The sequence below is a fragment of the Cnephaeus nilssonii genome, assembly GCF_951640355.1.
Source record: "Cnephaeus nilssonii genome assembly, chromosome: X".
NCBI lineage: Eukaryota > Metazoa > Chordata > Mammalia > Chiroptera > Vespertilionidae > Cnephaeus > Cnephaeus nilssonii.
Genome location: NC_137071.1, coordinates 75,687,360 through 75,714,834, shown reverse-complemented (window position 1 = coordinate 75,714,834; position 27,475 = coordinate 75,687,360). Strand labels below are relative to the sequence as shown.

General features: G+C 41.5%; 1 protein-coding gene across 1 annotated transcript in view; it reads left to right on the top strand.

Moving 5' to 3' along the window:
* COL4A6 (collagen type IV alpha 6 chain) overlaps positions 1 to 27,475 on the top strand; it is a 462,181-nt gene that overhangs the window by 211,615 nt on the left and 223,091 nt on the right. The window lies entirely within an intron of this gene.

The following is a 27,475-nucleotide window of genomic DNA, read 5'->3' as shown; positions in this document are numbered from 1 at the left end:
CAATATCAATAATGCATGGTAGCCATAAAGTCAAAAAATATGAGTGAGTATAGAAAAAGAGTGATTTATAGATATTATATTAAAACAGAATATGTTTAAAATATTATGTAATATATTCAATGTAGTGTCCCCTATTAGCAATGCACAGTTCAAATTGATGTGCAAATGCAATAAACACAGTGCACTGATGCAGCATTTCCATAATACTTGTATATACATGTGTGATTATTTGTATTTCTGATTTTTACGGAATAAATCTGCATCCCTAGTGTAACTCAGGAAACTATTCAAGGGGAGGTTCAATCTGTAAAAAAAATAAATGTTTCCAGAATTTATGGCCACACTAAAGAATTCAGATCTTTCAACTTTCAGCCTTTTATTTGCACTTTCATACCACTCAAACAAGCCTAAGAGCTTACTCAGTCAAAGGGAGGTAACACAAACAGGTCAACAAAACCCTCAAAAACAGCCAAATGGGGAACAGTGACTATTCCACCTTCTCTTTAATCATCTTCCATTTGCAGTAAAGTGAAATGTCAAACTGTGCCAGAATTAAAAGAAGAAAATAAAAAAGCCATCTTGTGATAAAAAATAATCAGACCCATTTTACATTAAAGGCATAGACCTAGAGAATCATAAAATATCAGAAAAGGAAGGTAACTTAGTGAGCTTCTCAACTTATCCACTGATTGTACAAAGACTCTGTAAAGGAAAATGACTTTCTGGGGTCATACAGAAAATTGATTACAAATTTGGACTATTTGTAATCCTGGGTCCTTTGATTTCTCCCCTATTTACTTTACCCACTACTGCCACCCAGGTAAGTTATGTTCACTGTAGCCACCAAGACCCATGCCCTTGTCTCTGATCTACAACTAGGAAATACTTTAGGAAAAATAATTCTAGAGGCTGAGTGTTGACCCATGAACCAAGAGGTCCCCGGTTCAATTCCCAGTTATGGCACATGCCCAGATTACAGGGTTTCAGGGTCGATCCCTAGTAGGGTGCATGCAGGAGGCAGCCAATAGATGTTTCTCTCTCATAGATGTTGCTATCTCTCTTCCCCCTTCCTTTCTTTCTGAAATCAATATAAACATATTGGGGGGGGGACATCTTTTTATAATTTTAAAAAAGAAAAAAATAATTCTGCAATAAGTATATGAATACATTCTTTTTTTTATTTTTTGTTAAATGTATTGGAGTGACATTGGTTAATAGATTATATAGGTTTCAAGTGTACATTTCTATGATACATGATCTGTATAGGGAAAAGCAAAAGTAGGTTTATAGTTATGATTACATGAAACAGTTTATTCTTTTACTAGAGGCCTGGTGCACGAATTCGTGCATGGGTGGGGTCCCTCTGGGTGGCCTGTAGGGATCCGGCCAAAAGCCGCAGTCCAACACCACCTGCAGCTCCTACCTGCTGCTCCCACTCATCCTGGCCCCACTGTGCCTGCTGCAGGCTCATGCCCAATCAGTCCCGGTTGGGAGAGGCTCGTGCTGCTGTAGCAGCGCTCACCAGCCATGAGCCCTGCATCTGGTGCCCTCCCAAGGGGAGTGGCCTGTGAGATCAGGCTGAAACCGGCTCTCTGACATCCCCAGAGAGGTCCCAGATTGCAAGAGGGTGCAGGCCAGGCTGAGGGACCCCACCAGTGCAGGATCAGGCCGGGGAGGGACTGTGGGAGGACTCCAGGGCGTGTCCACCCCATCTCTCTCAGTCCCCATCAGCCAGACCCCAGCAGCAAGCTAACCTACCAGTCAGAGCTTCTGCCCCCTGGTGGTCAGTGCACATCATAGCTACTGGTCGACCAGTCGACAGTCTGCCCCCTAGTGGTCAGTGCACGTCATAGCGACTGGTCAACCAGTTGACTGTCTGCCCCCTTGTGGTCAGTGCATGTCATAGCGAGCGGTTGAGCAGCCTTAGCATATCATTAGCATATTATGCTTTGATTGGTTGTTTGGTTGTTCTGCCATTTGGTCTATTGCATATTACCCTTTTATTATATAGGATTACTTATTTGTATTACAACTGTAAACTTTTGCCAATCCTTGCATATTGCATTGTGTCCCCACCACCCAAAGTCAAATCATCTTCCACAGCAAGCAATGAAGACAATACAAAAGTCTCCCTTGATGCTCTTTCAGACCCACTATTGTCTTTCTGGTCTCTTTCTGTGCATAATCAGAGACATGTACAAATATGTATTTAAAAGTTTTATTTTCTGTTTTTTCCCCCCTCAAAATATAATCATATGTGTATCTTCTGTGCCTTATTATTTTTGATTTCCACTTAATATGTCCTTAAAATCTTCTTCTCTACCCCATAGTTTAGTCCAGCCATTCGCCTTTGTTTGAACACTTAGGTTGTTATAAAGATTTTGCTATTTTAAAAAATGGTAGTATAGCAGTGGAAGTCCTTGAACAGGCAACCTTGTATGCATCTCAAGCATAGATACTAAGGATCAGAATTACCATATATAAGTACAATAGGCATTTTTAATTATCAAAGCTAATGCTCAATTGCCCCACAAAGTAGCTATTATAATTTACACTGGAATCAGCATTGTAGAAGAGTGCCCATGTTTCTACACCCTTACCAGCACTTGATATTTTTGCTAATGTGGGCTAAAATTATCTCAATTAGCACACTATGTGTGAGGTCAAGCATCTTTTCACATATCCATTGCACTTTAGCATTTCTTTTTTTTTAATTTTATTTTATTGTTTAAAGTATTACATATAGTAGTACATATATCTCCTTTTTTTCCCCATTGACCTTCCCCCAGCCTCCCCTACCCCTTGTCGCATGCCACCCCCCCAAGTGTCTTGTGTCCATTGGTTGTGCTTATATGCATGCATACAAGTCCTTTGGTTGATCACTTTCCCCCGCTTCCAAACATTCCCCAGTCTTCCCACTGTAATTTGACAGTCTGTTCGATGCTTTACTGCCTCTGTCTCTATCTTTTTGTTCATCAGGTTATAATGTACTTTATTTTTCATAAATAAGTGAGATCATGTGGTATTTTTTTTTCACTGCCTGGCTTATTTCACTTAGCATAATGCTCTCCAGTTCAACTCATGCTGCTGCAAATTGTAGGAGTTCCTTACTTTTTATAGCAGCACAGTATTCCATTGTGTAGATGTACGATAGTTTTCTAATCTACTCATCTGCTGATGGGCATTTAGGCTGTTTCCAAATCTTAGCTATGGTGAATTGTGCTGCTATGAACATAGGGGTGCATATATTCTTTCTGAATGGCGTTTCTAGTTTCTTGGGATATATTCCTAGAAGTGGTATTACTGGGTCAAATGGGAGTTCCATTTTTAGTTTTTTGAGGAAACTCCATACTGTTTTCCACAGTGGCTGCACCAGTCTGCATTCCCACCAGCACTGCAAGAGGGTTCTTTTTCTCCGCATCCTCGCCAGCACTTATCGTTTGTTGATTTGTTGATGATAGCCATTCTGACAGGTGTGAGATGGTAACGCATTGTCGTTTTGATTTGCATCTCCTGGATAATTAGTGACTTTGAGCATGTTTTCATATGTCTCTTGGCCTTCCTTCTGTCTTCTTTCAAAAACTTTCTATTTAGGTCCGTTGCCCATCTCTTTATTGGATCATTTGTCTTCCTTTGATTAAGTAGTATGAGTTCCATGTAAATGTTGGAGATTAACCCTATATCAGTGATGACATTTGCAAATACGTTCTCCCATACAGTGGGCTTTCTTGTTGTTTTGTTGATGGTTTCTTTTGCTGTGCAAAAGCTTTTTATTTTGATGTAGTCCCATTTGTTTATTTTCTCTTTAGTTTCCATTGCTCTAGGAGCGGTATCAGTGAAGAAATTGCTTCAACATATGTCTGAGATTTCTCTGCCTGTGGATTCCATCTTATGTTTAAGTCCTTTATCCATTTTGAGTTTATTTTTGTGTATGGTATAAGTTGGTGGTCTAGTTTCATTTTTTTGCATGTAGCTGTCCAATTTTCCCAACACCATTTATTGAAGAGACTGTCTTGACTCCATTGTATATTTATGCCTCCTTTGTCAAATATTAATTGAGTATAGTGGTTTGGGTTGATATCTGGGTTATCTATTCTATTCCATTGGTCTTTATGTCTATTCTTGTGTCAGTACCAGGCTGCTTTGAGAACAGTGGCTTTGTAATACAGCTTGAAATCTGGTATTGAGATCCCACCTACTTTGTTCTTCTTTCTCAGGATGGCTGTGGCAATTTGGGGTCTTTTTTTTATTCCAGATGAATTTTTGGAGTGTTCTTTCTATGTCTGTGAAATATGCTGTTGGTATTTTAATGGGTAGTGTATTGAATCTATACATTGCTTTTGGGTAGTATGGACATCTTAATGATGTTGGTGCTACCAATCCATGAACATGGTATGTTCTTCCATCTGTTTACATCTTCCTCTATCTCTTTTTTCAGTGTACTGTAGTTTTACGCATATAGGTCTTTTACCTCCTTAGTTAACCTTATTCCTAGGTATCTTAATTTTTTTGGTGCGATGGTAAATGGGATTACTTTTTTAGTGTTTCCTTCTGTAAGTTCACTATTGGTGTATAGGAAGGCCATAGATTTCTTGGCATTAATTTTGTTTTCTGCTACATTGCCGAATTCATTTATTAAGTCTAATAGTTTTTTGATGGAGTGTTTAGGGTTTTGTATGTACAATATCATGCCATCTGCAAATAAGGACAGTTTTACTTCTTTTCCAATTTGTATGCCATTTATTTCTTCTTCTTGTCTAATCACAGTGGCTAATACTTCCAGTACTATGTCAAAAAGGAGTGGTGAGAGTGGGCATCCCTGTCTTGTTCCTCTTCTTAGGGGAAATGGTTTTAGTTTTTGCCCATTGAGTATGATATTGGCTGTGGGTTTGTCATATATGGATTTTATGAGGTTGAGGTATGTTCCTTCTATTCCCACCTTACTGAGAGTTTTTATCAAAAATGGTTGTTGGATTTTGCCAAATGCTTTTTCTGCATCAATTGATATGACTATCTGGTTTTTATCTCTCAATTTGTTTACGTGCTGTATCATTTTTATTGATTTGCGGATATTGTACCATCCTTGCATCCCTGGGATAAATCCTACTTCGTCATGATATATGATCTTTCTGATGTACTGCTGAATCCAATTTGCTAGAATTTTGTTGAGGATTTTGGCATCTATGTTCATGAGGTATATTGGCCTGTAATTCTCTTTCATTGTGTTGTCTTTATCTGGTTTGGGTATTAGGGTGATGCTGGCTTCATAGAATGAGCTTGGAAGTGTTCCTTCCTCTTGAATTTTTTGGAATAATATGAGGAGGATAGGTTTTAGTTCTTCTTTGAGTGTTTGGTAAAATTCCCCTGTGAAGCTGTCTGGCCTCGGGTTTTTGTTTGCTAGAAGCTGTTTGATGACTGCTTCAATTTCCTCCATAGTTATTGGCCTATTGAGATGTTTAGATTCTTCCTGATTGAGTTTTGGAAGGTTGTATTTTTCTAGGAATATGTCCATTTCCTCCAGGTTGTCCAATTTGTTGAAATAGAGTTGTTTATAGTATTTTTTTAACAATCCTTTGTATTTCTGTGGGGTCTGTTGTTATTTCTCCTCTTTCATTTCTGATTCTGTTTATTTGGGTCTTCTCTCTTTGCTTCTTGGTGAGCCTGGTTTTAGGTTCATCCATCTTGTTTATCCTTTCAAAGAACCAGCTCTTGGTTTTCTCTATCTTTTGTATTGTTTTGTTGTTGTTTGGTTTTTGTGGGGGTTTTTTGGTCTCTATGTCGTTTATCTCCACTCTGATCTTTATTATTTCCTTTCTTCTGCTTACACTGGGGTTTTCTTGTTGCTCCTTTTCTAACTCTTTGCATTGTAGGCTTAGGTAATTTATTACCATTGTTTCTTGTTTTTTGCAGTAGGCTTGTAGAGCTATAAACTTACCTCTCAAGACTACTTTCGCTGTGTCCCATAGATTTTGGATTTCTGTGTTTTCATTGTCATTTGTTGCCATGATGTTTTTATTTCTTCTTTGATCTCTCTGATAACCCAGTCATTGTTTAATGGCATGCTATTTAGTCTCCATGTGTTTGATTTTTTTGGATTGTTTTTATTGTAGTTGATTTCCAGTTTTATGCCATTGTGATCTGAGAAGATGCTTGATATGGTTTCTATCTTCTTGAATTTGAATAGACTTTGCCTGTAACCCAATATATGGTCTATCTTTGAAAATGACCCATGTGCACTTGAGAAGAATGTATATTCTGTGGCATTGGGGTGAAATGTTCTGAAGATGTCAATTAATTCCATCTAATCTAGTGAGTCATTTAGGATTGATGTTTCTTTGCTGATTTTTTCTTTAGAGGATTTGTGCAATGGTGACAGTGGGGTATTAATGTCTCCTACTATGATTGTATTGCTGTCAGTCTCTCCCTTGATATCCTCCATGAGTTTGTTGTTTTTTTTTATGTATTTGGGTGCTCCTGTATTGGGTGCGTATATGTTTACCAGAGTTATTTCTTCTTGTTGGATTGCTCCCTTTAGTATTATGAAGTGGTCTTCTTTATCTCTTTTAATGTCCTTCACGTTGAGATCTAATTTGTCAGATATAAATATTGCTATCCCAGATTTTTTTTTTCATTTCCATTCACCTGAAAAACCTTTTCCATCCCTTCACCATCAGTCTGTGTGCGTCTTTTTTTCTGAGGTGTGTTTTCTGTAGATAGCAGATATATGGGTCATGTTTTCTTACCACTCACTTACCCTATATCTTTTGATTGGGGCATTTAATCCATTTACATTTAAGGTGATTATTGATAGGTACTTGTTCTTTACCCCTGTGTTCCTTCTTCACTTCCTATTTCTTCTTTTTACAGCAGACCCTTTAGCATTTCTTACATTGCTTGTTTGGTGGTAATAAACTCCCTTAGTCCTTTTTTGTCTGTGAAGCTCCTGATTCCACCTTCAATTTTGAATGATAGCCTTGCTGGTATAGTATTCTTGGATTCAGTCCCTTGTGTTGCATCACTTTGTATATTTCATTCCATTTCCTTCTGGCCTGGTGTGTTTCTGTTGAGAAATCAGTTGATATTCTAATAGGAGATCCCTTTTAGGTAGCTTTCTGTCTCTCTCTGGCCGCCTTTAAGATACTTACTTTGTCATTGGTGTATGCCAATTTAATTATGATGTGTCTTGGTGTCGATCTTTTGGGGTTCTATGTACTTCTTGGACTTGCATAGTTTTTTTCTTGGCAATATCAGAGAATTTTTCTGTCTGTATTTCTTCAAACAAGTTTTCTATTCCTTGCTTCTCTTCCTCTCCTTCTGGTACCCCTCTTATGTGAATGTTGTTTCATTTTGTGTTGTCCCAAAGCTCCCTTAGGCTCTCCTCTTGCTTTTTAAATTTTCTTTCCATTTGCTGCTGTGTTTTTGTGTTTTTTCCTACCTTGTCTTCTAATTCGCTGATGCAGTCCTCAGCCTCTTCTAGTCTACTGTTTAAGCCTTCCATTGTGTTCTTTATTGCAGCTATGTTGTTCTTCATCTCCTCTTGGTTCCTTTTCATGTTGGTGAAATTCTCATTCAGCTCCTTATAGTTCTCATTGAGTTGTGTGCATTTGTCATTGAGTTGGGTGTATTTGTCATCCATCCGTTTAAACATCCTTTTAACCATTACTCTAAATTCTTTCTCTGATATGCTGCTAGCCTCAATTTCATTTAACTCCCTTTCTGGTGATTCCTCTTTTTCTTTCCTTTGAGGATTGCTTTTTTGTCTTCCCATATTTTTCTGTAACATTTTAATTGTAGTTCCGAATGGTTTGATACTCTGGTTCTTTTGGGGATGGTGCTACTGGTGTGATCTCTCAGGTCTCCTGGGCTTGGTAATCTAGTGTAGCTCCCAACTTGAGATATTTGGGTTCTCTTGATGTAGGCCTGTGAGCTGGAAAGGTACAACTTCGGTGTCTAGAAATCAGCAGCCGTGGGGAAGGGGGGTGTCCCAACTTTTGCTGTCTTGTGCACTTGATTGAAATCGTGCATACCCAGCAGGGACTCACAGTGTGGCACCCAGGAACCGTCTGTAGGGGTGATGGGTCTCAGGAAGCCTGCACTCTGGAAAGGCGTGACTGTGGTGTCCAGAGTCCTGTAGTTGCGGGACGAACAGACTCAGCTTTTCTGCTGCACCTGTGGTGGATATGTGCACGCTCCTAGTGGAGGCTCACTGGGCACCCATGGTGCATTTGCCAGCAAGGGGCGCTGAAGCACTCTGAAGGGCCTGGCACTGAAGCCATGTAATTCAGGCATCTGTGGGCAGGTATCCAGGATGAGTGAATTCAGAATTTCTACTGCCAGGGAGAGTGTGTCCCTCTTTGTCCAAGATCACACACAGCAAGGACTCACAGCAGCTCCCACAAGCGCTCTGTGGATAGATGGGCTCAAGGTGCCTGCCCATTGGAAATGCACGCAGACTGTGGTGGTGTTTTTGCCTGTTCAGAGCTCTGACACACTTTGAGGGACCCTGGCACTGAAGTTACCCTGCTGGGGTGTCTGTGTGCAGGTTTCCAGGATGAGTGAATTCAGAATTTCTACTGCTGGGGGGAGTGCATCCCTGTTTGTCCAAGGTCACACCCAGCAAGGACTCACAGCAGCTTCCACAGGCACCCTGTGGATAGATGGGCTCAGGGTGCCTGGCCATTGGAAATGCATGTGGACTGTGGCTGGCGGTGTGTTTGCCAGTGCTTTTGCCGGAGTACTGCTCTGAAGCACTTTGAGGGGCCCTGGAGCTGAAGTTACACAGCTAAGGTGTCTGCAGGCAGTTATTCAGCAGAGGAAATTCAGAATTTCTACTGTGGGGCAGCGCGCCCTTGTCTGTACAGACTCACACCCAGCAGGGGCTCCCGTGGCTCCCAGGTGCTACCTAAGGAGTGGAGTGCCCTGGATGCCTGGACAGCTGGAGAAGTGCGAATGTGGTGTCCAGAGTTCTGCTGATGGGGAGGGGTAAGATGCACTTACTGCTGTGAGAACGGTGCACCTTTGGAGGTGTAGGTCCCAGGGTCCATGGGTCTGCTGCTGGGGTAGCAGGATTTTGGCTGGAGTGGCTGCTGGGTCGCGGGCAGTGTCAAAGTCCTGACTGGTTGGTGGTGCTGAAGAGTTCCTAGAAAAGGCCACTGTCCCCTTCAAGATGGCGTGGGCTCCGTGCCCGGGTCCTGCAGTCTAGGGAGTACCCACAGCTGTAGTATTCTCTCCTTATCCAAGAGAGCCTGGTCTGCCAACCCCTGCTGCTCCTGCGAGATTTAACTGTCCCTTACTCACTCACACACTCACCACACACATCCACAGAATCTCCTTTCGTACCCTCACTCACTCACACCCTCTCCCTCACCTCCATCCTGCCAGCCGCCATCTTTTCTTCCCCACTTTTGTATGTCTTCTGCTAATTTCCTGGACATATCTGTCCACTTTACTAAGGGGTGATTCTTATTGACTTACTTTACATCTGCAAAGATATGGCAAATAAAAATGGCCCAAGTGGAAACACATGATATTTGAAGTTTGACACAAAAGGGCATTTCCTGATTGATTGTGGGGGCAGGAAGTAGTTGGTCAGACACCACAAGCAGGAAAATGAGAGGCAGCTCTGGACTGTTAGTTGGGTTCAGGAGCCTTTAAAAGAAAATTTTAATATATTGCTAAATGGAGGTTAGTCCTACACCAGGCAAACGTGCCTATAACGACCTCATGGTTTAACCCCTGGCTGAGATTTTGGCCTTTGAAGATGGAAGTCAATGGATTGCCTCTGCAAGGAGCCCTTGTTTGGGTTCCAAACATCTGGATCTCAAGTCTGGCTTCTCCTTTGAAAACATGAGTGGTTGAAAGAGCGTGGCATGAAGATAATAAAATATCACCACACATTGTTTTCCAATATTTAAAAGACTCAGAGTCCACACAGTTGAACATGTTTTCCAAAAGCTTATTTGTGAAGTGTGAAGTTTCTGGGTCCAGGTTATTGAACCAGACCAAACTATTTCATGAGTCAAGAGCAGGGATGTCCTATTTCCCAAGTACATCAGGAAGCCAGTGCTCATGGGGCAAATCCTGTGAACACATATGCTTGAAGCCACCCACAATACTAGGTCCCTTTTTGTTATCCTCCCTACACTCTTATATTCCCAGGGCCAAGCAGGATTGTTTAATCTGGCCCAAACACTGTTGACCCTGCAGGGAAGCCCCTACGAACCTCTTTTGTGCAGATGTCAGAAATATTTGAGACTGTTTTCCTTAGCTGAGAAGAGGGCCCCATTTGGATTTCAAGCTGTTCCTCTTGAACTCTGCAAGCTGGGAAGGGAACTGAATGTTGGGTCATCCCTGATATATACTACAGCCTTTGGCAGGCCTGCCTCCTGCCTTAGAGAAACATCAAGCACATAGCTTGCTGGGCAGTATGTACTTTTCTTTTGCCAAAGTCCTTTTGAACTGACTATGACATTTACACAATACCTAGCACTCCTGGACACCTGCAATCCAACTTTTTTGGGCTTAAGCTATCTTGAACTGGTTTCTCAAAGGTATGCTTTACCTGTAAAAGCCCAGCCCTTTCCTAGTGTTGGTACACTGCTTTGTACTTTCCAAAGCATCTTCTCCCCCCAAGTTCTGTATTATTATCTGTATGCTACAAATAATCTGGTAAGTGATTTGCCCAAGATCACTAGCCTGTTAATGACTCAACCTTATTAATGTACATTAGGAAAATGTCAACATTAAAAAATGGCATACCTGGTAATGTTAAATAAAGGGGTTTTCCCCTGCATATTTAAATTTTGATTTAATATTTGACTTCAGTTTTCTTTTTGGAGTAGGTGTTCTTATCTAGAAAAGCTCTTTTGAGTTGTTCTCTTCGCTGGTATTTTTTTTCTGCCATTGGATTGAACAAACCATTTTAGGTTGACATTTCTATCCCTTCCTGTTTCCCCTACTGGATTTGAAAGAATTATGTTCCATCAGTGCATGTTTGTCTGAGGTGGGAGCAGGTGGGACTGTTTATTTTGTTCTGAGCCTACTATTCCTTAATGCTATTTTAGAATTTTCCCTAATTTAACAGGTTCTGGTGTTAATATATAGCATGGTGAGCTCCTAATTATCCATGCCATGTAAAGGATCATTATTATAAATAACACCAAACCACAAGGAATGTTTGGATTGTCCCTTAGATAAGGATCATTTGCCCCAGATTTATAGCTTGGGAAACTATGTACTAGCTAGACAGTTTATAAGACAAGCCTGAGTTTAATGTGAAAGAGCCTAGGTTTCTTAATTCTTTATCTTCTACCTGCATTTTGCTGCTTCCTTGTCACAAAATGTATTTCTCATGAATTCCAGAGCCCAGGTGCATTAAACACTAGGCCTTCACACTGTTCTCAGAACTGCCTGGTACTGGCACAAGAACAGACATATAGACCAATGGAATAGAATAGAGAACCCACTATGCTCAATTAATATTTGACAAAGGAAGCAAGAACATACAATGGAATCAAGACAGTCTCTTCAATAAATGGTGTTGGGAAAATTGGACAGATACACGCAAAAAAATGAATCTAGACCACCAAATTACACCATACACAAAAATAAACTCAAAATGGATAAAGGACTTAAATGTAAGATGGAAAACCATAAAAGTCTTAGAGGAATCCACAGGCAGCAAAACCTCAGACATATGCTGAAGCAATATCTTCACTGATACAACTCCTAGGGCAATGTAAACTAAAGAGAAAATAAACAAATGGGACTACATCAAAATAAAAAGCTTTTACACAGCAAAAGAAACCATCAGCAAAACAATAAGAAAGCCCACTGCATAGGAGAACATATTTGCCAATGTTATCTTCGATAAGGGTTTAATCTCCAAAATTTACAGGGAGCTCATACAACTTAACAAAAGGAAGATAAACAATCCAATCAAAAAATGGGCAACAGACCTAAATAGATACTTTTTGAAAGAAGACATACAGAAGGCCAAGAGACATATGAAAACATGTTCAAAATCACTAATCATCTGAGAGATGCAATTCAAAATGACAAGGAGGTACCATCTCACACCTGTCAGAATGGCTATCATCAACAAATCAACAAATGACAAGTGCTGGCGAAGATGCAGAGGAAAAGGAACCCTCATGCACTGCTGGTGGAAATGCAGACTGGTGCAGCCACTGTGAAGAACAGTATAGAGTTTCCTCAAAAAACTAAAAATGGAACTCCTATTTAACCCAGTGATCCCACTCTAGGAATATATCCCAAGAAACTAGAAAAACCAATCATAAGGGATATATGCACCCCTATGTTCATAGCAGCACAATTTACAATAGCTAAGATTTAGAAACAGCCTAAATGCCCATCAGCAGATGAATGGATTAAAAAACTGTGGTACATTTACACGATGGAATACTATGCTGCTGTAAAAAGGAAAGAACGCCTACCATTTGCAGCAGCATGGCTGGGCCTGGAGAGCATTGTGCTAGGCCAGGTGGGTCAGTTGGGAAAGGATGGGTATCACGTGGTCTCACTCACATGTGGAATATAATGAACAACATAAACTGATGAACAAAAACAGATTCAGAGACAGAGAAGCATTTATTGGACTGTCAAACCTCAGAGGGAAGGTAGGGGAGGGTGGGGGGAAGGGGGAGAGATCAACCAAAGGACTTGTATGCATGCATATAAGCATAACCAATGGACACAGACACTAGGGGGGTGAGGGCACGAGCAGGGAGGGTAGCAATGAGGGGATAAGGACACATATGTAATACCTTAATCAATAAAGAATAAAAAGACAACACTAGGCCTTTAATTTACTCTCTTCCTGCAAACAACTGGCATTACCTGTGTCAGCTAACTGCTGCCATGGCTACCAAGAGGCCTTTCCATTTTTTTTCTGAATTAGGCAATTTCTGTGTACGTCTTTCCCTCCTCCCTCTGTATCCCCAAACACCTGTCCTGCCAAACCATTACCACACACACCAATGTCCTTATCTTCTACTGCTTCAAAGTGAAAGACTATATTGCACATGACCTCTTTGGGTGGCCAGGCCTTGCTCTAGTTGCCTGCACAAAGCTTCTTCCCTTTATTGCCTACTCACTCTTCAGCACTCTATGAGCTGGCCTCACTGCTAACACTGGTCACCACTAACTTGCTTGTTGCCAAATCCAATGGAAATTTTTCATTCATATATTCTCTCTGCTGCAGGAGATACCTCCTTATTTCCTGAATCTATCTGTTCCTGAAATCAATGTCAAAAGAGAAAGTTTGTGATTACCTTTGACTCACAATTATTCATAAACTAGAATTCATGCACCAGTGGGGTCCTTCAGCCTGACCTGCGGGGAGTGGGCTAAAACCGGCTCTCCAACATCCCCCAAGGGGTCCCAGATTGCGAGAGGGCGAAGGCCAGGCCAAGGGACCCCACCGGTGCACAATTGGGTCCAGGCATGGACCACAGGAGGGCTCCAGGTCATGTTCAGCCTGTCTGGCCCAGTCCTGATCAACCAGACCCCAGCAGCAAGCTAACCTACTGGTTGGAGCGTCTGCCCCCTGGTGGTCAGTGGGCATCATAGAAACTGGTCAAATGGTCAAAGAAATGGTCGGACACTTAGCATTTTAGACTTTTATTATATAGGATGGTCTCATCTTGGAGGAAGAACAAATTGCTGGGAGTAAAACAAAAAGATTTTGCCCACTTTCTTGTATGGGTAGGCACAGAGTAAGAAGCAATCAGACAAAAGAGGAATTCAGTTTCAAAAACTCAGAGAAGTTAGGCAGAGCAGATTCACAAAATAATCTGTTGGAATCAGTGTGGGAGAGAACTAGGACCTTTACAGATAACAGGGTCTAAAGAAATATATGAAAACTAGAGGCCTGGTGCACAAAATTCGTGCACGGGGGTCCCTCAGCCCAACCTGCACCCTCTACAATCTAGGAGCTCTCAGGGGATGTCCTACTGATGGCTTAGGCCCACTCCCCATGGTTCTCTGCTCTCTGCAGGGCCTGGAGGTTTCCCTGCAGCCATAGAGATGAAGCCCCCATGCCCTGCTGTCCACTCTCTGACTGCTGCTACCATGCGCCATGCAAAGGAAGCCCCAATGCCCTGCAGTGTGCTCTGTCTGCCAGACCTGGGGGCTTTGCCAACACGGACACCTAAGGAAGCCCCCATGCCCTGTTGTCCGGGCTCTGTCTGCTGGGCCTGGGGGTGTTTGCACCACCTCTGCTCTAAGGAAGCTGCCGTGCCCTGCTCTCCGGGCTCTGTTTGCAGGGCCTGGGGCTTCCCCACTGCTGCAGAAGCCTCTAAGCCCTGCTGTCTGGGCTCTGTTTGCTGGGCCTGGGGCTTCCCTGCTCCCACGCTAAGGAAGCCACCATGCCCTGCTCTCTGGGATCTGTTTGCAGGGCCTGGGGCTTTCCCGCTGCCGCACTAAGGAAGCCTCCATGCCCTGCTCTCAGGGCTCTGTTTGTTGGTCGGACAGGCCAGACACTCCAGCAGCGGGGCTGAGGGGACTGAGCGCCGCCATCTTGTGGCTATGGGGGCTGCCATTTTGTCATGGAGTGATGGTTAATTTGCATATTACTCTATTATTAGATAGGATAGCTGCCATGGCTCTTTGCCGTCTTTTGGCAGAAAGGAATTCTTCCTAGACAGAAGGCTATCATTTGCTTCACAGTGACCTGGGAGCTAATTCAGGATGTGGAGAGTACAACTGGAACCATAACCATCTAAATTAGCTTTTTGGTTGCTCAGTCCCTCATGAAACAGTTTGCAGTGCTAGATTTTTAAATTATGGATGTCATAATGCTATTCTCTCTTAGTTGTTTTTCTATTTTGATGGGACTTCCCAGGGTTCTGGCCTCATCCCACCTCTCACTGTAGGTCTCTCACAGTGGGGTTTCATACATTCCAGGGATTTAAGCTACCACACATTCAATGACAAATATTAAATATTCATCTCTAGCTTAGACCTTTCTCCTTATCTTCTGGTGAGGATTGTCTATTTCTTTCTGGACATCTCTGCTTGGATTTTCACTGGCACCATAAACATGTCTCATACAGAATTCAACCATCAACCCCCACCAGATGTGTTCCTTCCCACGTCCTACTTATTTCTTCCCCATCTTAGCAAATGGAATCACCATGCATGCCATTGGTCAAGCCAGAAACCTGGGAGTCATTCTTGTCTTCTCTCCCCTTTTCCAGCAATTATCTCTAACTCATCAAATTCTGTCCATTCATCTTCATAAAGAGAGCTCAAATCCATCCACTTTATTCTATACTTATTGCTCCAATCCAGGCCTGTATAATTTCTTGCATGAACTACCATAATAGCTTCCAGACTGGTCCCTTAACCTCCAGTCTCACTCTTTCCCATCCACTTGCCACTTTGCTGTCATAATCTTGCTAAAACACAAATATAATCATGAAACTCTTGCTTAAAATCCTTCAATGGCTTCCCATAAATCTCATAATAAAATTTTAACTCTAGTGCACTTACAAAGTCCTCCATGGCCTGGCCCTTTACCACCTGTCCAACATTATCTGTCATCACTAAGAGACTCCTCCTTCAGAAAACAAAACAAAACCATATACATGAAGTGAACTATTTACAATTCACCAAATCTGCTGTTTTCTTAATATGTTCTAGGTTTTACACCTGCTACCCCTTTCTATGTACTCTTCATCACTCACTTTACCCTTTCTCTTCTGACTTGCTTCTATTTACCCATCCTTTAAAACTGAACACAGACTTCACCTCCTTATGAAACTTTCCACTACCTGCAAGGCTCAGGTTATCTACACTTTTTCTTATTTCTCTAATGCTGAACTACAGCAGTCTATTGAGTTTTTTGTGCTCCACAATCTTAAGAACGAAAGGGCAGAAACTAGGTCTTCTTAGATGCTGAAACACTAAGCACTACAAACTGTTTCATGAAGGACTTAGCAACCAAAAAGCTAATTTGAATGGTTCCAGTCGTACTCTCCACATCCTGGATTAGCTGTTATGTCACTGTGAAGCAAATGCGAGTCTCCTGTCTAGGGAGGATTCCTTTCTGCCAAAAGAAGGCAAAGAGCCATGGCAGCTAATTTCTTATATTTCTTTGGACCCTGTTAGCTGTAAAGGCCATAGCTCTTTCCCACACTCTGGTTCCAACAGATTACTTTGTGAATATGCTCTGCCTAACTTCTCTGAGCTTTTAAACCTGACTTCCTCTTTTGTCTGGTTGATTATTACTCTGTGCCTACCCATGGAGGGAGTTGGCAAAATGTTTTTGTTTTACCCCCAGCAATTTGTTCTTCCTCCAAGATGAGAACATTTATGAATACTTGTGAGTCAAGGATAATCACAAACTTTCTCTTTTGACATTAATTTCACCCTTCTCTCCACCAAACCTTTATTTAAAACCTCTTAACCTTAAGCAAAGTTAATAGTCTTGAGTTTCCCTTGTTCCTCTTCCTTTCGGGGAGAGAAGAATAGTGTTTGTGCATGGAAGTAGCCATTGGGTGGCAGTAGGGGAAGGAGGTAAAAAACCAAGGGTCCCTGTGTATTTAAATATAGTTATTTAAGTTGTCAAGAATTGATAATAATGTTAAAACTTAGTGTCTCGACACTGACTCAAGATGCAATTATAGCCCAACATATGTTCATGGTTATCTTAATCCCTTGTTTGATCATAATGGGACAGTTTGGGATTTGGAGGATATGTTATCTGTGCTGGTGAAGGAGGCTTCAGTTATAGAGGAGCCAAGCATCTGGAAGAGGAGATAAATACACAGGTATAGAGTTAAGAGTGCTTCTTTAGATATCCGGAAACGTAAGTGCCATATCTGAGCTCTGACAACTGGATGACATTGGACTAGTTCTTCCTCTTCTTAGGGTGTCAATTTTCCCATTAGTAAAATGAGGGGTTTGGGATGGATGATCTTGAAGAACACACCAATTCTGATTATTTAAGTCAGACTCCATGTTACTGTACCATGACAACTCCTTACCCTTAGAGTGTCTTATCATGCTTTCTAGTGTTTCAGTGAGATGTGGAGGGCAATGTTTGACAGTGTTCTACCCTCTGGAGTGGTGTCTTGACAGCTGCCTCAAATGTAAATTGTTTGCTATGGCTTTTTTACTGCTGATGCTGGAAGTTCCTAATAGCTAAAGTCCTAACAGGTCCTGCAGTCCTTCAGGAACGTGGAGTGCTCTCTGTCCTTGGTTATGTCTGGTGTGATTTGAAAAGAATCATAAGGATATCTTATCATCCATACTCCCAAAATATCTTCCCTGCCTAGGAATTATTCTCTCTACAGTTCTAGAGACCCATTATTTAGGTTTAACATTGTCTTATCCTTGCATTGAATGAATAATTTGCATGTGCCTCTCTGATGAGAAGAGGCAGGTTCACTCTGCATACTGGGGGGAAATTGTGTGCATAAATCTTTAGGGCAATCTGTTTTCCTTGTATTGGCCCTGCTTATCCATATGTCAGAGACATTAGCTATTAAGATATGGGTCACCAAACATCTTGCATGCCAATGTGTGACATATCCTTTCCTCTCCTTGTTTTCTCCAGCTGTTTACGCCTTTCCTCTCCTTGTTCTCTCTTTCCTCCTGTGTCTAACATCCTCCTTTCTCCTTCCAGGCTTTCCTCCCTCTTGCTCCAGCACTTTTAGCTCTCTATCCCTCATTTCCATTTCCCTCCTCATCCAGTTTCTCCCCTCTGCTTCCAGTTGACTAGACTTGTAACCTGTGTCACTAATCCATTTTTTGCCATTTGTCAGCAGGTATGAAACCACAGCAGCAGGATATTGGAAAGAGTTGCTGCGCTGTACTTTATAAAAGCATACCACTTACCCAGAGATTCTAAATCTCAGAACCTGGATCAATAGTCTTCAAAATGGCATGCTCAATTTTTTTTAACTAAAAAGTGTGTTCAAATAGAAGTTGTAATATGTGCTACGATGTGAGTCAATCTATTTGGATAACAAAAGAAAATATTACAACTTCTATTTAAATTGATAAAATATAGAAATAAATTAAAATTTGGAATAAATTATTTAATTTATGTAAAGTGGTTCAAACAGTGTAGTACACTAAGCACTATGTAAAAATAATAGTAATTATTGTTACTAATTAATTATTACTAATTACTATTATTAAGCCTTTTAAATATTGCCACTGACATCCTCAGTGGAGAGGGTGCAAGCTGGGCTGAGGAGACACCCCTCCCCCGTACACGAATTTCATGCACTGGGCATCTAGTATAGTATATTATATTATCTAACTGCATTAACATTCACAAAAGAAGATTCATGCAAATAAACCACATATTGAAGATAATACTGATGATATAAGTATATGGAAATGTCAGTGCTCACACTTCTCCTACTCCTATAGTTTCTTTTCATCAGCTTCATTATGAAGCAAAACCCACAACAATCTAATTACACCTGACAAGAAGTTGGCAAAAAGGGAATGCAAAAATAGTCAGTAAGACTGTATGAAATATGGGTTTACAACCATTCTAAATAGGAAAGATCTTTCCTTAAGTGTATATTATGCCTTGAAATACTAGCTAATAATATAATAAAGCCATCATGATTAACAAGAAAAGTGTGTTCAATCAGAAATATTTGGAGACCACTGGCCTAGACCATATTTAAATAGATGGGTATCCCTAAACAGAGGCAAAACAACATTGAAGAATAGAAGAATATTTCTACTGGGGGCATGTGCTGAGGGGCAGGAGCAGGCAGGGAGAGGTCAATGGGGGGAAAGGAGAGATATGTAAAACTTTCAACAATAAAGAATTTTAAAAAATAAAGCATAGCTATTCTAAAAAACAAAATAAAATAAATATTTATAAACTTCTGCCCTTTCCCTATAGAACAGCCATGCCACCAACTTTGGAGTTTCACCTTGACAACTTTATATAAAATCAAGCAATGGTGATCTCAGAAGTTGGGAGAAGTGAGACAGCAAAGAAATTTATAAACCATAAAATCTCAAGCTTGGGAGGTTGAATCCAACCCCCAAGTGGCATATCCTATATAATAAAGAGCTAATATGCTAATTAGACCAAACAGCAGAACAACCGTCCAGATGACCTTCGGGATGAAGCCAGGGCTGCAAGGGTTGGCTGAGGCTGGGAGGGGCTGCAGTGTCTGGCCAAGGCAGCCGGGGCTGCGTGGGCCGAGCCCCTTGCATGTATTTCGTGCATCGGGCCTCTAGTATAGTTTATAAAAGGATTTCCCAGCATGCTTGGAATTCCCTTTCCCTTGCTTTAAATATGAAAATACTTAGAAGACTCAATTTCAGTGAGTTTAAGATACTTTCCCAAGGTCCCATGTAGGTCTCATTGCTGAGATTGAACCAAATATTCCATTCTCATACTCACTGTTCTTTATACCATGTGGGATGGGCTTTTAATCCCGTTATCATAATCAGCTAAACTCATTGTGGTTGGATTGTTGTGAATGGAGCAATACTTGTAGTGAATAAAATCTGCTAAGAAGATGTGGACCAGATATCAACAAATTAATCATCCTATCCCTACCCCAGTGAGAAGTAACTTAGGTTGCATGTGTAACATCTGTTTATATCCTTGTTAAAATGTTTTTCTAATATCAGTGCCTTTTAAGAGTTAAAGAAATTAAATCCATGCATATGGAAAGGCCAGTTTTCATCTGTGATTTAAGTTTTGTGAGGAGTCATATCAGTTTTTTACAGTTCTGATTCGTGTCTGTTCCTGTATGTAGGCCACTCACTATATGAACTATACTGCAATGAAGTTAAAAATGTGTGTACATAAACTTACCAAGTGTATGTCAGGAAAGTAATTTGGTGTCTATTCTGAGATGACTTCTATTAATGCAAGTCTTCCAGGAATGTTTAATAAAATTAATTGCATGGTGTTTCTCTTAAGCTATAATACGAGTCAGTGGGGGAAAATGTGCATTGTTTTGCAGAAATTTGCTTCATTATCATCTTTTTTAAAAAAAGCTTTTATTTTAACAAGTGGGGCACATGGCCAATACTTAATGATCACCTTTACTTTTAGAGATACAGGTCCTAGGCTATGCTCTACATTTTATTTGTCTTACTGTGTTGTGTGACTTTCAAGCCCACTAGACAAACATTTAAAAAAGCATTCTGACCCCTGGCATGTGTGGCTCAGTGGTAGAGCATCAGCCCGTGCACCAAAGGGTCTTAGATTTGATTCCTGATCAAGGGCACATACTTGGGTTGCAAGTTTGATCCCCGGCCCTGGTTTGGGGTGCATGCAGGAGGCAACCAATCAATGTGTCTCTCCCACATCAATGTTTCTCTCCCCTCTCTCTCCCTCCCCCTTGTCCTTCCACTATCTCTAAAAATCAATAGAAAAATATCTTGGGTGAAGATTACTGGTAATGACAAAAAAAGCATTCTGGGGGCTACATATTGGTGCAGGCACTGTGGGGAATGCAAAGGTTATAAGCACTAGACCCTAGACTTCTATTTATGGAGGCCACACACACACACACACACACACACACACACACACACACACACTTAACTATACAGCACTGCATCTGGACTGAAAGTCTGAATGGTAAAGAACAAGTCCTCAAAAGGAGAGATTGGTATGGACTAGCATGATTAAGAAACTCTTTTTTAAAACATTATGGCAAAATTGTTTCTTAGGAAGATTAACTTGGTGGGGGTTGAGCAGAGTGGATAGGAGGAAGAGACATGATAGGCAAATAGAACACTCCTTATTTTTAGAGCTTGCCATGTCCAAAATTTCCTAACACAATGAAATGGAAAGTTTGCATTTTCTGCTGCTCAGCTCCTATCTTTCTTTAAATGATTCTTTCTGATCTTGAACACATACACAGACACACATCCACACAATCACATTTACCTAATACAGTGATTTGATGATCAGGGCTTGCCTTCATTTTAGATGGATGTGTCACCTTTCTATTTTTTAATTAACTGCAAGATTGTGCTAGTTCTTTTCCTTCACATTCCTGTAGCTCCTTGGAAACCACTATCTTCATTGGTTTGTCCCTACTGATCCCAACTGAGGAAAATTCAACCCAAACACAAGTGGAATCAGCAGGACTGAGGTGACACTGTCTTGATTACAGAAAGGACTATGAGATGCTTCTCTCCATGTGATGCTAAAAGCTCCTGCAGATTCTATAGTGCCCAGTGAGAAAACCACCTCAATGGGTTCTGAAAGAGCATCTGTTTCCTTCTTACTTGACACATTTTGTTTTGGAAGTTATGAGTGAAAGGAGAGGGGGATTATGAAAGAAGGAAGACATTGTTTCACATAAAACAGATTTTTAAACATGGTCAGTGGAGAAATCTACAGAGTACCTTAGAATTGTGCCCTTACCCTGAATTACCCACTATAACCATAGCAGACTCTTACTGTGCACTTGGCTTTGCTGTGACAGCTTTTACACTTTGTATCCTCAGCTTTACAAGCTTAGTTTTACTCTTCAATTTTTGAAAAACAAAGAAAAATGCTCATTTCATTAGACCCCCAGGGATATATATTTGGTTATCATCCATATCAAAGAAACGGTGGTGTTTGTCCCTGTACAAGTCTTTGCTAGTTCAAGTAATTGTAGTGACTTGGCATTCCACTGATTTAGTTGGGTTCCTGCTTGGAGCTGACACCAGTGAGTGATTTCTGCCCACTTCACATGTTGCTGGGGGAATTCCAGTAAAGCTATGTGCAAAGGAGAGAGCTGTGGAGAAACATGCTGTGGGGCCCAGAATGGAATGAGGGGTAACCAGGGTTCAGGAGCCAGGTTTCCCGAGAGAGAGACAAAGAGAAAGCAAACAAAAGGAAGAGACAGGTCTGAACAGGCTCCCTAGACAGGGCCCCTTTGCTGTAAGAACAGAGCCTTAAACTTCACAAAGCTCTGGGAGGGAAGGGCGCCAAGGGTTAAACATAGCCTTTGCAAATTAGTTGAAGAATTATTAACTGAGCATACATAGAGAGAAAAGCCACGCATGTCCATTTAGAGCAACATTTATTATTCTTAAAACTCATTCAGCCACTCCATGAACTCAGAAATATACCTAAACCTATATATCCAAACAGATACTAATATTTATCCCACAAACCCCAAAGGTACCCACCCTTACACGGATAGAAACATAGAGATTCACAGAGGCTCACCAGCATAAAAACACCTGGAGTTTCATGATGCCTAACATAGGCTGGGTTTTGAGGCATGGTTTTGAGTTTAATCTCCTGAAAAATTCATTATTGGAAGTGGGGGTCCATGGCTCCAAGTGATTGGTCCCAGAGTAAGAAAAACTTCTTTCTGAGTTTTACCTTCCAACTCTAGTCCAAACCCAGCTCGAGCTATGAGAGCAGGATAGAAGCCTGTCTCTACCCTCCCTCATGAAATGAGGAGCCTGGTTTGAAGTCCTCCAAGGTCCTTAGGGAAAACCAAACAGTGAAGTGTCACAGAGCCCCCACAACCCCTGTCCCCTCATTTCCCCCAGGCCCATTTACAGCCTACTGGCAAACTTCCCCCAGGCCCATAGTTTGACCAGCCCTCCAGGTCCTCCATCAGTCCCAGTTTCCCAGATTCCTCAGGGGAACTTGATCCATCCCAGGGGCAGTCACCTCAAGGGCTCTTCACATCATCCCCATAAATTCCCCCTCAGGATCCCCAAGCACAGTGACTACTCCCACCCCAACCAGCCTCAAAGCACCTGGCTGGTGGGGGTCTCAGAGTGGCCCTCTCAGGGTCACTTCCCAAGACTGCCACTGAGAGAAGGGGACCCTGCCTGGTCAGGCAGGAGATGGTGGCTCTAGCAGGGGTGACAGAATTTCTTCTTCAACCCAAGAGGGAGTGGCTCAGGGCAGTCATGAAGTGGCTCAGGGCAGTCATGAACCACTGATCTGCCACCCTGCCATGTTCATGGCCCAAACCAGAGTGGTCACTGGCCCTTAGTGATGGGAGGAAGCAAACACAACACAAAAACAAACAGAGCCTGGGAACTTAGGACCACCTTCCAAACTGAAAGTCCTCAAATGTCTCTTTCTCCACCCCCAAGTGAGTGTTTACTTAGGGAAAAAGTGAGGGTATTAGACTCCAGAATGACAGAGCCAGAGACACCCCAGGGATCATCCAGTTATACCATTTCATCTTACATATGGGAGTCCACAGTGAGGCAGAGATATAACTCTATGAAGTTTTGTTTTTTTAACCCCCTTTCTTGATTATAAAGGCCATGTGTGTTTGTGTGAGTGTGTGTGTGTGTGTGTGTGTGTGTGTGTGTGTGTGAGAGAGAGAGAGAGAGAGAGAGAGAGAGAGAGAGAGAGAGAGAGGAGAGAGGAAAGAGATGATAGAGAAAGAAAGAAAGAAAGAAGAAAGAAAGAAAGAAAGAAAGAAAGAAAGAAAGAAAGAAAGAAAGAAAGAAAGAAAGAAAAAAGGAAGGAAGGAAGGAAGGAAGGAAGGAAGGAAGGAAGGAAGGAAGGAAGAAAGAAAGAAAGAAAGAAAGAAAGAAAGAAAGAAAGAAAGAAAGAAAGAAAGAAGAAAGAAAGAAAGAAAGAAAGAAAGAGAAAGAAAGAAATATTTTATGCAAGCCTGAACCATGGAATGTGTGAGCAGAAATGCCCTTAACCCCAAGTGGGCAGAAATTCTTCCCTGAAGAATATTTGTACTACGAAGATGGCACATTTTTCCTACCCTGTTCTGGGTACCTGTGAATCCCTGGGAAGTGTAGGAAAAATGTGCCATCTTCGTAGTACAAATATGTACTGTGGCTGAAAGCATTCATTTTAGAGCCAGATAAAATAATCCTTTAAGACCTGGCTCCATCATTTACTAGATGTGTGATCTTTACCCAAAGGTTCTCAATCAGGAGCAATCTTGTCCTCCAGGGAATATTTGGCCAGGTCTGGAAACGTTTTTGGCTGCCATAATTGGTGTGGGGGGATGCTATTGACAGCTAGTAGATAGAGGATGGGGATGCTGCTAAACATCCTATAATGCACTGGACTGACCCCCACAACAAAGCATTATCCAGCCCAACATTCCAATAGTGTCTAGGTTGAGAAACCCTGTGTTAAGCAAACAGCTGAACCATATTGAGCTTCAGTTTCTTCACTTGTGACCTGAAGTAATAAATAGCCCCTATTTCACAGGGTTGTTATGATAATTCAATAGGCTAATAAATATAAAGCAATTAGCATAGTTTATGGCACAGAATAAGTGCTCTATTAATTATTGGCTATTAGTATTATCAATACCTCCATTAACTCCATCTTCTCCTATATTTTCTGTCCCATTTTTCTGCTCCCCTTACATTATAACTCCTTAAAACAGTTGTTTATACTCAAAATATTCACTCTTCCAATTATCTCTTAATTGGGTTTCATTGGCACCACTCCTTTCTTATAAATAACATTTGCTTTGTTAATTTCAATGATCATCTCTCAGTCTTCATCTTTTTCCATCGCCATTTATCCCCTCTATGCCCTCTTCCACCTCTACCCACCCCCTCCACCCACATCACCACACTATTGTCCATATCTATGACTTCTCTCTCTTTTTTCTTTTTTGCTCAATCCCTCCAGCACCACCCCAATATTCCCACACATACCAGAGCTGTCTCAGTCCTCATTTTACTTGGCTTGCCATCAGCAATTGAAATGAATTTTCACTCCTTCTTTCTTGAAAAATTTTCTTTGCTAGACTTCCAGGATACCATTTCTTTGATTCTCCTACCTCAATGGAGAAAGCTTCTCAATATCTTTTTCTCTAATAAGAGATGAATTTGATCTGATTTGTTTTGCTTTGTTAAATGAATTAATGATATTTATTATGAGGACTAAATGAGATCATGTATGTAAAATGCTTGGCATACCTTAAGGACTTAATAAGTGGTCATCATTACTACTACTACTACAACTGTTATCATTGATGTTATTGATATTATTACTCTGCCCTACTAGACTATTAGTCCCTTGAGTGTGGAACTAATGTTTAGCTTATCTTGGTCTTCCCTTGTATAGGGCTTTATTCAATAGAAGACTGTATATCCAAGTCCAGATAATATAAAAACAGTTTGCTACAAACAAGAGTAGTTGATAAGAGCATGAGACTGGAGCAGGATCTTAGAGGAGCAATAGGTCTAGAAGAGCTTGATTGGGGGTAGAGGGTGGTGACTAGAGGCTCATGGGAATAGGTATCCAGAAAGGAGTCCTAGCCATTTTCACTCCCCTATTCATAAATGACGGGACTATGAAAAGTAGGGAGTAGCAGTAATCACCCATTAATCATTCCAATTCCTCCTTTCCCAGGTATGGGAGAGAAGTGGGACTGTGGCCAAAATAGCATCAACAGAGCTTATCTGCTAGGTTTGACAGAGTGAGAAACATTAATTCACTTTACTTACAGTACTGGTTGAACTTCATTTTTAGTCATCTTGAACTTTGAGCAACTTTGTACACAAATCAGTTTCTACCACCATCTTTAAGAATTTGCAAGTGGTATTTATATTAGCCTGAGAATTTGATCCCTTGGGGATAGCCATTAGAAAAAGCAAGCAACTTAAGTTTTATTAGAAAACTTGTGAACATTCAAAACATCCATTGTCACTGATCATTCTAATAACATAATGAGGTAGGATTTTGAGTGAAAATGAGGTAATAACCATCCAGGCTATTTGAACCAGATTTTTTTCCATTAATAATAGAATACCTAGTATTTGTAATATTCATGCCACTAAGTACTGCCAACTGGGGCATTAAATGATGGCTAGATTTTCCTTTCTCTTCTTCACCACCTACTCCAAACAAAATGTCCACAGCTTGGGCCCAGACTAAGAAATGTTATTAAATAAAAACCCCTGAGCATCCAAAACCTACAGTCCTGCTTACTTACATTACAGCCCATATGCAATAATCAACATATGTTGCAGATAGGTCAGCCTATCAGTAAATTGCCAGATGGGACCTGCCCAAGTGCAGAGAACAATTTTCATCTGGCTAACATAAATAACCAAATAATATTTTAAATGTACAAAACCCAAATAATTGAATTCAAAAGGAATTATGTTAATACAACTTTATTTTCAGTTCAGCATTTATTTTCTTTGAGTTTGAACTTGCCATCAACTCAAAGTACTTTTAAAAATTAACTTTGTTTCTAAATTTATTTTTAACAACTATCTTATTTTTTAAGCCTTCCAGTAGGTGCTCAATAAATACAGAGGTGACATAAAGGCCACCGTGATTTTCCAACTGGCTATGCTGCTGGTGGCTTTTGGAAGTTCTATTATATGTCAAAGATTCTCTAATATCCATCTGGATCCACAAATAGCCAAGGCTCCTGAATTAAGTGTTGATAGAGCCCAGGGGGAAGTTTTTATTCATTCTGGAAAGGTGAGCTAGCTGCCTGGCTCCCTTGAGCCTCCTATAGATGCCAAATGAGCTCCTAGCCTAGTAATCCCATGTGTGATCTAAATGTATCCAGAAACCACCCACTCATATCTTCCTCTTGACTAATTTGCTCACAAAGATGTATTATTTTTCTAGGTATTGCTTTCAGAGCTCTCAGACATAATGATTATCATCTTTTTCATCATCATCATCATCATCATCATCATAAAAATTATAAGGATAATATATAACAACTAGAGGCCCGGTGTATGAAATTCGTGCACGTGTGTGTGTGGGGGGGTCCCCTCAGCCCAGCCTGTGCCCTCTTGCAGTCCAGGAGCCTTCGGAGGATGTCAGACTGGCTTAGGCCCACTCAGTTAGACATCCTTAGCGCTGCCATGGAGGTGGGAGAGGCTTGCGCCACCACTGTTGCGCTTGCCAGCTGTGAGCCTGGCTTTTGGCTGAGTGGTACTCCCCCTGTCAGAGCACATTGATCACCAGGTGGCAGCTCCTGCATTGAGCATCTGCCCCCTGGTGGTCAGTGTGCGTCATAGCGACCAGTCATTCCGCAGTTCGATCAATTTCCATATTAGACTTTTATTATATAGCACTAGAGGCCCGGTGCATGAAATTCGTGCAGGGGAGGGGGTGTTCCTCAGCCCAGCCTGCACCCTCTCCAATCTGGGACCCCTCAAAGGATGTCCAGCTGCCTGTTTAGGCCCGATCCCAGTCAGACATCCCTCTCACAATCCAGGACTGCTGGATCCCAACTGTTTGCCTGCCTGCCTTCCTGATTACCCCTAACCGCTTCTGCCTGCCAGCCTGATCACCCCCTAACCACTTCCCTGCCACCCTGATTGATGTCTAACTGCTCCCCTGCCAGCCTGTTTGCCCCCAACTTCCCTCCTCTGCCAGCCCGGTCACCCCTAACTGCCCTCCCCTGCAGGCTTGATTGCCCCCAACTGCCCTCCCTTGCAGGCCTTGTCCCTCCCAACTACCCTCCCTTGCAGGCCTGGTCTCTCCCAACTCCTCTCCCCTGCTGGCCATCTTGTGGTGGCCATCTTG